Here is a 10,000-nt window from a genome sequence, read left to right as displayed (position 1 = left end):
GTGGGTCCGGGCGCTGGGGACGGGGCTCCACCGGGGCCCGGGGAGGCTCTCCCCAGCCTGGCTAGGGTTCGGAAGGTTGGGACCTGACCCGGGGCTTGAACTCCATCTGGCCAGGCCCCGAGGGTGCTGGAGCCCCCTGTCCCGCAGGCCACCAGTGGGTCCGGGCGCTGGGGACGGGGCTCCACCGGTTCCCGGGGAGGCTCTCCCCAGCCTGGCTAGGGTTCGGAAGGTGGGACCGGACCCGGGGCTTGAACTCCATCTGGCCAGGCCCCGAGGGTGCTGGTACCCCTCCGTCCAGCAATCCGGCCGGGGGTCCGGGGTGCCCGGGACGGAGGGTCCACCGGGGGCCCAGGGGAGGCTCTCCCCGGCCCGGCCTAGGGTTCGGAAAGCCGGGACTGGGGCCGGGGACCGGGCCCGGGGCTTGAGCCCCGTCCGGCAGGGCCCAGTGGTGCGGGAATCCCCCCTCCGTCCTGCAAGCCCGCCGGGGGTCGGAGGCGCCCGGGACGGAGGGTCCATCAGGGCCCGGGGAGGCCTGAAGCCCCGGAGCCCTGCAGCCCCAGAGACCTGCAGCTTTGCAGCCCCCGGAACCCTGCAGCCCCAGAGCCCTGCAGCTCCGGGGCAGGCAGATTGGCGTCATTTTGGTCCCGGCCATCTGGTCGCCCCTCTCGCCTCGGCCATCTGGTCGCCCTGGAAGTCATGATGAGGTGCCATTCGCCTCCCGGATCCCAGCCAGGGCTCCAGGAGGTCGGGTACTTTCGCGCCTTGGGTCCCCTCTGTCACCTCGTGTGCACAGATTGCAAGAAAGTCAGGTAATTTCCCTCCGGATTACTAGGGACAGGGTACGCCCGGACACCCCTCCAAGGTTGGTGGTTCTCTGCTAGGGGGACCAGATGGGCTATGCCTGGGTAACACCTCCCTAGGCCACCCGGGGCTTCCTTCCTCCAGGCCAACGGCTTGTCAAATTGCCCAGGACGGGCTCCATGGCTCTTGGGCAGTCGTCCCCCGGGCGTCCGGGGCTCCATCCCTGCCGACGGCATGGAAAAGTGCCCGGGACGGGCTCCATACGTCCCGGGCAGTCCTCCCCCGGGCGTCCGGGGCACCCATCTCCAGGAGGCCAACAGCATGGCAAAGTACCCGGGACGGGCTCCATGGGTCCCGGGCAGTCCTCCCCCAGGCATCCGGGGCTTCCATCTCCAGGCCAACGGCAGGTCAAAGTGCCCAGGACGGGCTCCACGGGTCCCTGGCAGTCCTCCCCCACCGGGCGTCCGGGGCTCCCTTCCCCAGGCCAACGGCATGCCAGAGTGCCCAGGACGGGCTCCACGAGTCCCGGGCGTCCGGGGCTCCCTTCCCCGGGACACCGGCTTGTCAGAGTGCCCATGACGGGCTCCACGGGTCCCGGGTATCTGGGACTCCCTTCCCTGGGCCAACGGCATGCCGGAGTTCCCAGGACAGGCTCCACGGGTCCCGGGCGTCCGGGGCTCCCTTCCCCGGTCCGACGGCTTGTCAGAGTGCCCAGGACGGGCTCCACGGCTCCCGGGCGTCCGGGGTTCCCTTCCCCGGGTCAGCGGCATGTCAGAGTGCCCAGGACGAGTTCCACGGGTCCCGGGCAGTCCTCCCCCGGGCGTCCGGGGCTCCCTTCCCCGGGCCGTCGGCAGGTCAGAGTGCCCAGGACGGGCTCCATGGGTCCCGGACAGTCCTCCCCCCGGGCGTCCGGGGCTCCCTTCCCCGGGCAGACGGCAGGTCAGAGTGCCCAGGACGGGCTCCACGGGTCCCGGGCAGTCCTCCCCCCGGGCGTCCGGCGCTCCCTTCTCCAGGCCGATGGCAGGTCAGAGTGACCAGGACGGGCTCCACGGGTCCCGGGCAGTCCTCTCCCGGGCGTACGTGGTTGTCCGACAGATTCGGGCAGATGTGCTTTTACGAACCGGATCGGAATCGGCCCAAATAATAATATTAATAATAATAATCCACATTTGTAAGGCGCACAATCACCCGTAAGGGTCTCTAGGCGCTAGGGGCCGTTGGGAAGATTAAGCAAGCTATTGCCCAGAGTCACATGGTGCTGGGCTAATCTGCCGCCGGTGCCGGGGATCGAACCGTGATCCCCAGATTCCGGAGTCAGCCGCCCTAGCCGCGGCGCCAGCTATTTCCCAGAGTCACGTGGTGCTGGGCTAATCTGCGGCCGGTGCCGGGGATCGAACCCTGATCTCTGGGATGCTCGAGGGTTACTACGCGCTCTACAAAAACCTTAAATAAAAAAATCTCCAGATTCCGGAGTCAGCCGCCCTAGCCGCGGCGCCAGCTATTTCCCAGAGTCACCTGGTGCTGGGCTAATCTGCGGCCGGTGCCGGGGATCGAACCGTGATCTCCAGATTCCGGAGTCAGCCTCCCTAGCCGCGGCACCAGCTATTTCCCAGAGTCACGTGGTGCTGGGCTAATCTGCGGCCGGTGCCGGGGATCGAACCCTGATCTCTGGGATGCTCGAGGGTTACTACGCGCTCTACAAAAACCTTAAATAAAAAAATCTCCAGATTCCGGAGTCAGCCGCCCTAGCCGCGGCGCCAGCTATTTCCCAGAGTCACCTGGTGCTGGGCTAATCTGCCGCCGGTGCCGGGGATCGAACCGTGATCCCCAGATGGGGATATCCCAAAAATCTGGCATGGATACGGCCCGCCAGGACTGGTTTGGGCACCCCTGATATAGAGGCAGTCAACGCGAAATCTGCTGGGTTCGATTCCGATCCGTGTCAGAAGGACCGTAGGGCTTGGGAGTCCGTACAACAGGGGTGCCCAAACCTGTCCTGGCGGGCCGTATCCATGCCAGATTTTTGGGATATCCCCATCTGGTGATCACGGTTCGATCCCCGGCGCCGGCGGCAGATCAGAGTGCCCAGGACGGGGTCCATGTGACCCGGGCAGTCCTATCCCCTGGGTGTACGTGGTTGTCCGACATGTCGGTCGTATTTGCTTTTACGTACCGGATCGGAATCGGCCCCCATAAAATCGTACGTAAAGTATATAGCAAATCAACCTGAAATCTGCTGGGTCAGAAAGGGCTCGATTCCGATCCGTGTCGGAAGGTTAGGAGTCCGTACGAATTTGTCGGGACGGCATGGCAGAGTGCCCGGGATGGGCTCCATGGCTCTTGGGCAGTCGTCCCCCGGGCGTCCGGGGCTCCATCCAGGCCGACGGCATGGCAGAGTGCCCGGGACGGGCTCCATGCGTCCCGGGCATTCGTCCCCCGGGCGTCCGGGGCTCCATCCAGGCCGGCGGCAAGGCAGTGTGCCCGGGTCGGGCTCCATGCGTCCCGGGCATTCGTCCCCCGGGCGCCTGAAACTGCTGGGTCAGAGAGGGCTCGATTCCGATCCGTGTCGTAAGGTTAGGAGTCCGTACGAATTTGTCGGGATGGCATGGCAGAGTGCCCGGGACGGGCTCCATGCGTCCCGGGCATTCGTCCCCCGGGCGTCCGGGGCTACATCCAGGCTGACGGTATGGCAGAGTGCCCGGGTCGGGCTCCATGGTTTTCACGGTGGTCCTCCCCTGGGTGTCAGGGGGCTCCTGGCCGACGGCATGGAAAAGTACCCAGGACGGGCTCCATGCGTCCCGGGCATTTGTCCCCCGGGCGTCCGGGGCTCCAGCCAGGCCGACGGCATGGCAGAGTGCCCGGGTCGGGCTCCATGGTTTCCAGGGTGGTCCTCCCCAGGGTGTCGGGGCGCTCCATGCCGAAGGCATGGAAAAGTGCCCAGGACGGGCTCCATGCGTCCCGGGCATTTGTCCCCCAGGCGTCCGGGGCTCCATCCAGGCTGACGGCATGGCAGAGTGCCCGGGTCGGGCTCCATGGCTTTCACGGTGGTCCTCCCCTGGGTGTCTGGGGGCTCCAGGCCGAAGGCATGGAAAAGTTCCCAGGATGGGCTCCATGCATCCCGGGCACGGGCACGGGGACGGGGACAGGGTCGGGAGAGTCCAGGCGGCTTCACTTCCGTGTCCAGCCATCTGATCGCCCAGATTCCCTCGGCCATCTGGTCGCCCGGATCCCCTCGGGCATCTGGTCGCCCGCAACGCTTTCCTATGGGGCGACCAGATGGCCGAACTTCCCTGGAAGTCCCGATGAGGTGCCATTCGCCGCCCGGATCCCAGCGAGGGCTCCAGGAGGTTGGGTACATTCGCGCCCTGGGTCCCCTCTGTCACCTCGCGTGCACAGATTACAAGAAAAGGGGGTAATTTTCCTCCGGATTACTAGGGAGAAGGGTACGCCCGGACACCCCTCCGAGGCTGGTGGTTCTCTGCCATGGGGACCAGATGGGCTATGCCTGGGCAACACCTCCCTAGGCCACCCGGGGCTTCCTTCCTCCAGGCCAACTGCATGTCAAATTGCCCAGGACGGGCTCCATGGCTCCTGGGCAGTCGTCCCCCGGGCGTCCGGGGCTCCATCCAGGCTGACGGCATTGAAAAGTGCCCAGGACGGGTTCCATGCGTCCCGGGCATTCGTCCCCTGGGCGTCCGGGGCTCCATCTAGGCTGACGGTATGGCAGAGTGCCCGGGTCGGGCTCCATGGTTTTCACGGTGGTCCTCCCCTGGGTGTCTGGGGGCTCCAGGCCGAAGGCATGGAAAAGTGCCCAGGACGGGCTCCATGCGTCCCGGGCATTCGTCCCCCGGGCGTCCGGGGCACCCATCTCCATGAGGCCAACGGCATTGGCAAAGTACCCAGGACGGGCTCCATGGGTCCCGGGCAGACCTCCCCCCGGGCGTCCGGGGCTCCCACCTCCAGGCCGACGGAATGTCAAAGTACCCAGGACGGGCTCCATGGGTCCCGGGCAGCTTCCCCCGGGGCGTCCGGGGCACCCACCTCCAGGCCGACGGCATGTCAAAGTACCCAGGACGGGCTCCACGGGTCCCGGGCATTCCTCCCCCAGGTCGTCCGGGCCCTAGAGCTCCGGTGGTCCAACCTGCGCCTGAGGCCCAGCCGGGGTCCAAGAGCCCTGCCTTGCGTGGGCAGGCAGTCAGGAACCCTACCGCGAAGGCTTGGGATGGATGGGGAGCTGGGAGTCCTTTCGATCCCGGCCCTCTGGTCGCCCGCGATGCTTTCCAATGGGGCGACCAGATGGCCGGGCTTCCCTGGAAGTCCCGATGAGGTGCCATTCGGCTCCTGGATCCCAGCTAGGGCTCCATGAGGTCGGGTTCTTTTACGCCTTGGGTCCCCTCTGTCACCTCGCGTGCACGGATTGCAAGAAAGGGGGGTAATTTCCCTCCGGATTACTAGGGGCAGGGTACGCCCGGACACCTCTCCAGGGCTGGTGGTTCTCTGCCCGGGGGACCAGATGAGATATGCCTGGGCAACACCTCCCCCGGGCGTCTGGGGGCTCCATTCTCCGGGCCAACGGCATGGCTCAATGCCCAGGACGGGCTCCACGTGTCCCGGACAGACCTCCCCTGGGCGTCCGGGGCACCCATCTCCATGAGGCCAACGGGATGGCAAAGTACCCGGGAAGGGCTCCACGGGTCCCGGGCAGCCTTCCCCCGGGCGTCCGGGGCTCCCACCTTTAGGCCGACGGCATGTCACACTGCCCAGGACGGGCTCCATGGGCCCCGGACAGACCTCCCCCGGGCGTCCGGGGCACCCATCTCCAGGAGGCCAACGGGATGGCAAAGTACCCGGGAAGGGCTCCACGGGTCCCGGGCAGCCTTCCCCCGGGCGTCCGGGGCTCCCACCTCCAGGCCGACGGCATGTCACAGTGCCCAGGACGGGACCCATGGGCCCCGGACAGCCCTCCCCCCGGGCGTTCGGGGCACATATCTCCAGGAGGCCAACGGCGTTGCAAAGTACCCGGAAAGGACTCCACGGGTACCGGGCAGTCCTCCCCCCGGGCGTCCGGGGCACCCATCTCCATGAGGCCAACGGCATTGGCAAAGTACCCGGGAGGGGCTCCACGGGTCCCGGGCAGGCCTCCCCCGGGCGTCCAGGGCACCCACCTCAAGGCCGACGGCATGTAAAAGTGCCCAGGACGGGCTCCATGGGTCCCGGGCAGCCCACCCCCGGGCATCCGGGGCACCCATCTCCAGGAGGCCAACGGCGTTGCAAAGTACCCGGGAAGGGCTCCACGGGTACCGGGCAGTCCTCCCCCGGGCGTCCGGGGGCTCCCTTCTCCAGGCCGACGGCATGGTTCAATGCCCAGGACGGGACGTCAAGTGGCCAGGACGGGCTCCATGCGTCCCGGGCATTCGTCCCGGGACGGGGACGGGGTGGGGAAGAGTCCAGGCGGCTTCACCTCCATGCCCAGCCATCTGGTCGCCCGGATTCCCTCGGCCATCTGGTCGCCCGGATCCCCTCGGGCATCTGGTCGCCCGCAACGCTTTCCTATGGGGGGGGGACCAGATGGCCGAACTTCCCTGGAAGTCTTAATGAGGTGCCATTCGCCTCCCGGATCCCAGCGAGGGCTCCATGAGGTCGGGTTCTTTCACGCCTTGGGTCCCCTCTGTCACCTCGCGTGCACAGATTGCAAGAAAGGGGGGTAATTTGCCTCCGGATTACTATGGGGCAGGGTATGCCCGGACACCCCTCCAGGGTTGGTGGTTCTCTGCCATGGGGACCAGATGGGATATGCCTGGGCAACACCTCCCTAGGCCACCCGGAGCTTCCTTCCTCCAGGCCAACTGCATGTCAAATTGCCCAGGACGGGCTCCATGGCTCTTGGGCAGTCGTCCCCCGGGCGTCCGGTGCTCCATCCAGGCCGACGGCATGGCAGAGGGCCCGGGACAGGCTCCATGCGTCCCGGGCCTTCGCCCCCCCGGGCGTCCGGGGCTCCATCCAGGCTGACGGCATGGCAGAGTGCCCAGGACGGGCTCCACGGGCCCCGGTCATCCGGGGCACCCTTCCCCGGGCCAGCGGCATGTCAGAGTGCCCAGGACCAGTTCCACGGGTCCCGGGCAGTCCTCCCCCGGGCGTCCGGGGCTCCCTTCCCCGGGCCAAAGCATTTCAGAGTGCCCAGGACGGGCTCCACGGGTTCCGGGCGTCCAGGTCTCCCTTCCCCGGGCCAACGGCTTGTCAGAGTGCCCAGGATGGGCTCCACGGGCCCCGGGCGTCCGGGGCACCCTTCCCCGGGCCAGCGGCATGTCAGAGTGCCCAGGACGAGTTCCACGGGTCCCGGGCAGTCCTCCCCCCCGGGTGTCCGGGGCTCCCTTCCCCGGGCCAAAGCATTTCAGAGTGCCCAGGACGGGCTCCACGGGTCCCGGACGTCCGGGGCTCCCTTCCCCGGGCCAACGGCATACAGGAGTGCCCAGGACGGGCTCCACGGGTCCCGGACGTCCGGGGCTCCCTTTCCCGGGCCAACGGCATACAGGAGTGCCCAGGACGGGCTCCACAGGTCCCGGTCGTCTGGGGCTCCCTTCCCCGGGCCAACGGCTTGTCAGAGTGCCAAGGACGGGCTCCACGGGTCCCGGTCGTCTGGGGTCCCTCCCCTGGGCCAACAGCAGGTCAGAGTGCCCAGGACGGGCTCCACGGGTCCCGGGCAGCCCACCCCCCGGGCGTTCGGGGCACCCATCTCCAGGAGGCCAACGGCGTTGCAAAGTACCCGGGAAGGGCTCCACGGGTACCGATCAGTCCGCCCCCGGGCGTCCGGGGCTCCCTTCTCCAGGCCAACGGCATGGTTCAATGCCCAGGACGGGCTCCATGTGTCCCAGACAGACCTCCCCCGGGCGTCCGGGGCACCCATCTCCAGGCCAACGGCATGGCTCAATGCCCAGGACGGGCTCCATGGGTCCGGGGAGGCGTCCCATGCGCCTCCGGGCTTGGGAGCCCCAGCTGGGTCCAGGGGCCCGGGCGGGCCCCGGGTCGGGTGCTCCGGCCCTGGTCCCTGTCTCCCAGCCTACCGCACTGCCAAGGGCCTAGGAATGGGTTCCGTTGTTCCCGGGGAGCCTCCCCTTGCTTGGCTGGGTTCAGGAGCAGTGGCTAGGGCCCCTGAGGGCCCGGGGAGGGCGGCCTCCCCACCCCGGGCTCTGTCCTTGGTCCTGCTGCGTGGCAGGGTGCCCGGGACGGGGTCCGGAGGGACCGGGGAGGCGTCCCATGCACCTCCGGGCTTGGGAGCCCCGGCTCGGTCCAGGGGCCCGGGCGGGCCCCGGGTCGGGTGCTCCGGCCCTGGTCCCTGTCTCCCAGCCTACCGCACTGCCAAGGGCCCGGGAAGGGGTGCCGTTGTTCCCGGGGAGCCTCCCCTTGCTTGGCTGGGTTCAGGAGCAGTGGCTAGGGCCCCTGAGGGCCCGGGGAGGGCGGCCTCCCCACCCCGGGCTCTGTCCTTGGTCCTGCTGCATGGCAGGGTGCCCGGGACGGGGTCCGGAGGGACCGGGGAGGCGTCCCATGCACCTCCGGGCTTGGGAGCCCCGGCTGGGTCCAGGGGCCCGGCCGGGCCCCGGGTCGGGTGCTCCGGCCCAGGGCCCTGTCTCCCAGCCTGCCGCACTGCCAATGGCCCGGGAAGGGGTTCCGATGTGCCCGGGGAGCCTCCCCTTGCTTGGCTGGGTTCAGGAGCAGTGGCTAGGGCCCCTGAGGGCACGGGGAGGGCGGCCTCCCCACCCCGGGCTCTGTCCTTGGTCCTGCTGCGTGGCAGGGTGCCCGGGACGGGGTCCGGAGGGACCGGGGAGGCGTCCCATGCACCTCCGGGCTTGGGAGCCCCGGCTGCGTCCAGGGGCCCGGCCGGGCCCCGGGTCGGGTGCTCCGGCCCTGGGCCCTGTCTCCCAGCCTGCCGCACTGCCAAGGGCCCGGGAAGGGGTTCCGATGTGCCCGGGGAGCCTCCCCTTGCTTGGCTGGGTTCAGGAGCAGTGGCTAGGGCCCCTGAGGGCCCGGGGAGGGCGGCCTCCCCACCCCGGGCTCTGTCCTTGGTCCTGCTGCGTGGCAGGGTGCCCGGGACGGGGTCTGGAGGGACCGGGGAGGCGTCCCATGCGCCTCCGGGCTTGGGAGCCCCGGCTGGGTCCAGGGGCCCGGGCGGGCCCCGGGTCGGGTGCTCCGGCCATGGGCCCTGTCTCCCAGCCTGCCGCACGGCCAAGGGCCCGGGAAGGGGTTCCGATGTGCCCGGGGAGCCTCCCCTTGCTTGGCTGGGTTCAGGAGCAGTGGCTAGGGCCCCTGAGGGCCCGGGGAGGGCGGCCTCCCCACCCCGGGCTCTGTCCTTGGTCCTGCTGCGTGGCAGGGTGCCCGGGACGGGGTCCGGAGGGACCGGGGAGGCGTCCCATGCGCCTCCGGGCTTGGGAGCCCCGGCTGGGTCCAGGGGCCCGGGCGGGCCCCGGGTCGGGTGCTCAGGCCCTGGGCCCTGTCTCCCAGCCTGCCGCACTGCCAAGGGCCCGGAAAGGGGTTCCGATGTGCCCGGGGAGCCTCCCCTTGCTTGTCTGTGTTCAGGAGCTCCATCCGGGGCCCCTGAGGGCCCCGGGGAGGGTGGCCTCCCCACCCCGGGCTCCGTCCTGGGTCCTGCCGCGGGGCAGGGTGCCCGGGACGGGGTCCGGCGGGCCCGGGGAGGCTTCCCCTGTGCCTCCGGGCCTGGGAGCCCCGGCTGGGTCCAGGGGCCCGGTCGGGGCCCCGGGTTGGGCGCTCCGGCCCTGGGCCCGGTCCCCCGGGCTGCCGCTCCACCCAGGGCCCAGGACAGGGGTCCGTCGGTCCCTTGCAGGCCTCCCCTGCTTGTCAAGGTGTAAGCGGGCCCCGGGTCGGAGGGCCCGCCGGCCCCTGGCAGCCTCCATGGCTGTGGCCCGGCTGGGGCCCCGGGCCTCCGGCCCGCCATGCCCCGGGCGCCCGCTCCCTCCTTCGTGGGGGCACGGGGCGACCGGATGGCGTCCCTTTCGTGCCCGGCCATCTGGTCGCCCGGATCCCCTCGGCCATCTGGTCTCCCGGATCCCCTCGGCCATCTGGTCTCCAGGATCCCCTCGGCCATCTGGTCTCCCGGATCGCCTCGGCCATCTGGTCGCCCGCAATGCTTTCCAATGGGGGCGACCAGATGGCCGAACTTCCCTGGAAGTCCCGATGAGGTGCCATT

This window comes from Lissotriton helveticus, chromosome 8 (assembly GCF_964261635.1).
Source record: "Lissotriton helveticus chromosome 8, aLisHel1.1, whole genome shotgun sequence".
In the NCBI taxonomy this organism is placed as follows: Eukaryota; Metazoa; Chordata; class Amphibia; order Caudata; family Salamandridae; genus Lissotriton; species Lissotriton helveticus.
This window is presented reverse-complemented; position numbering follows the sequence as displayed.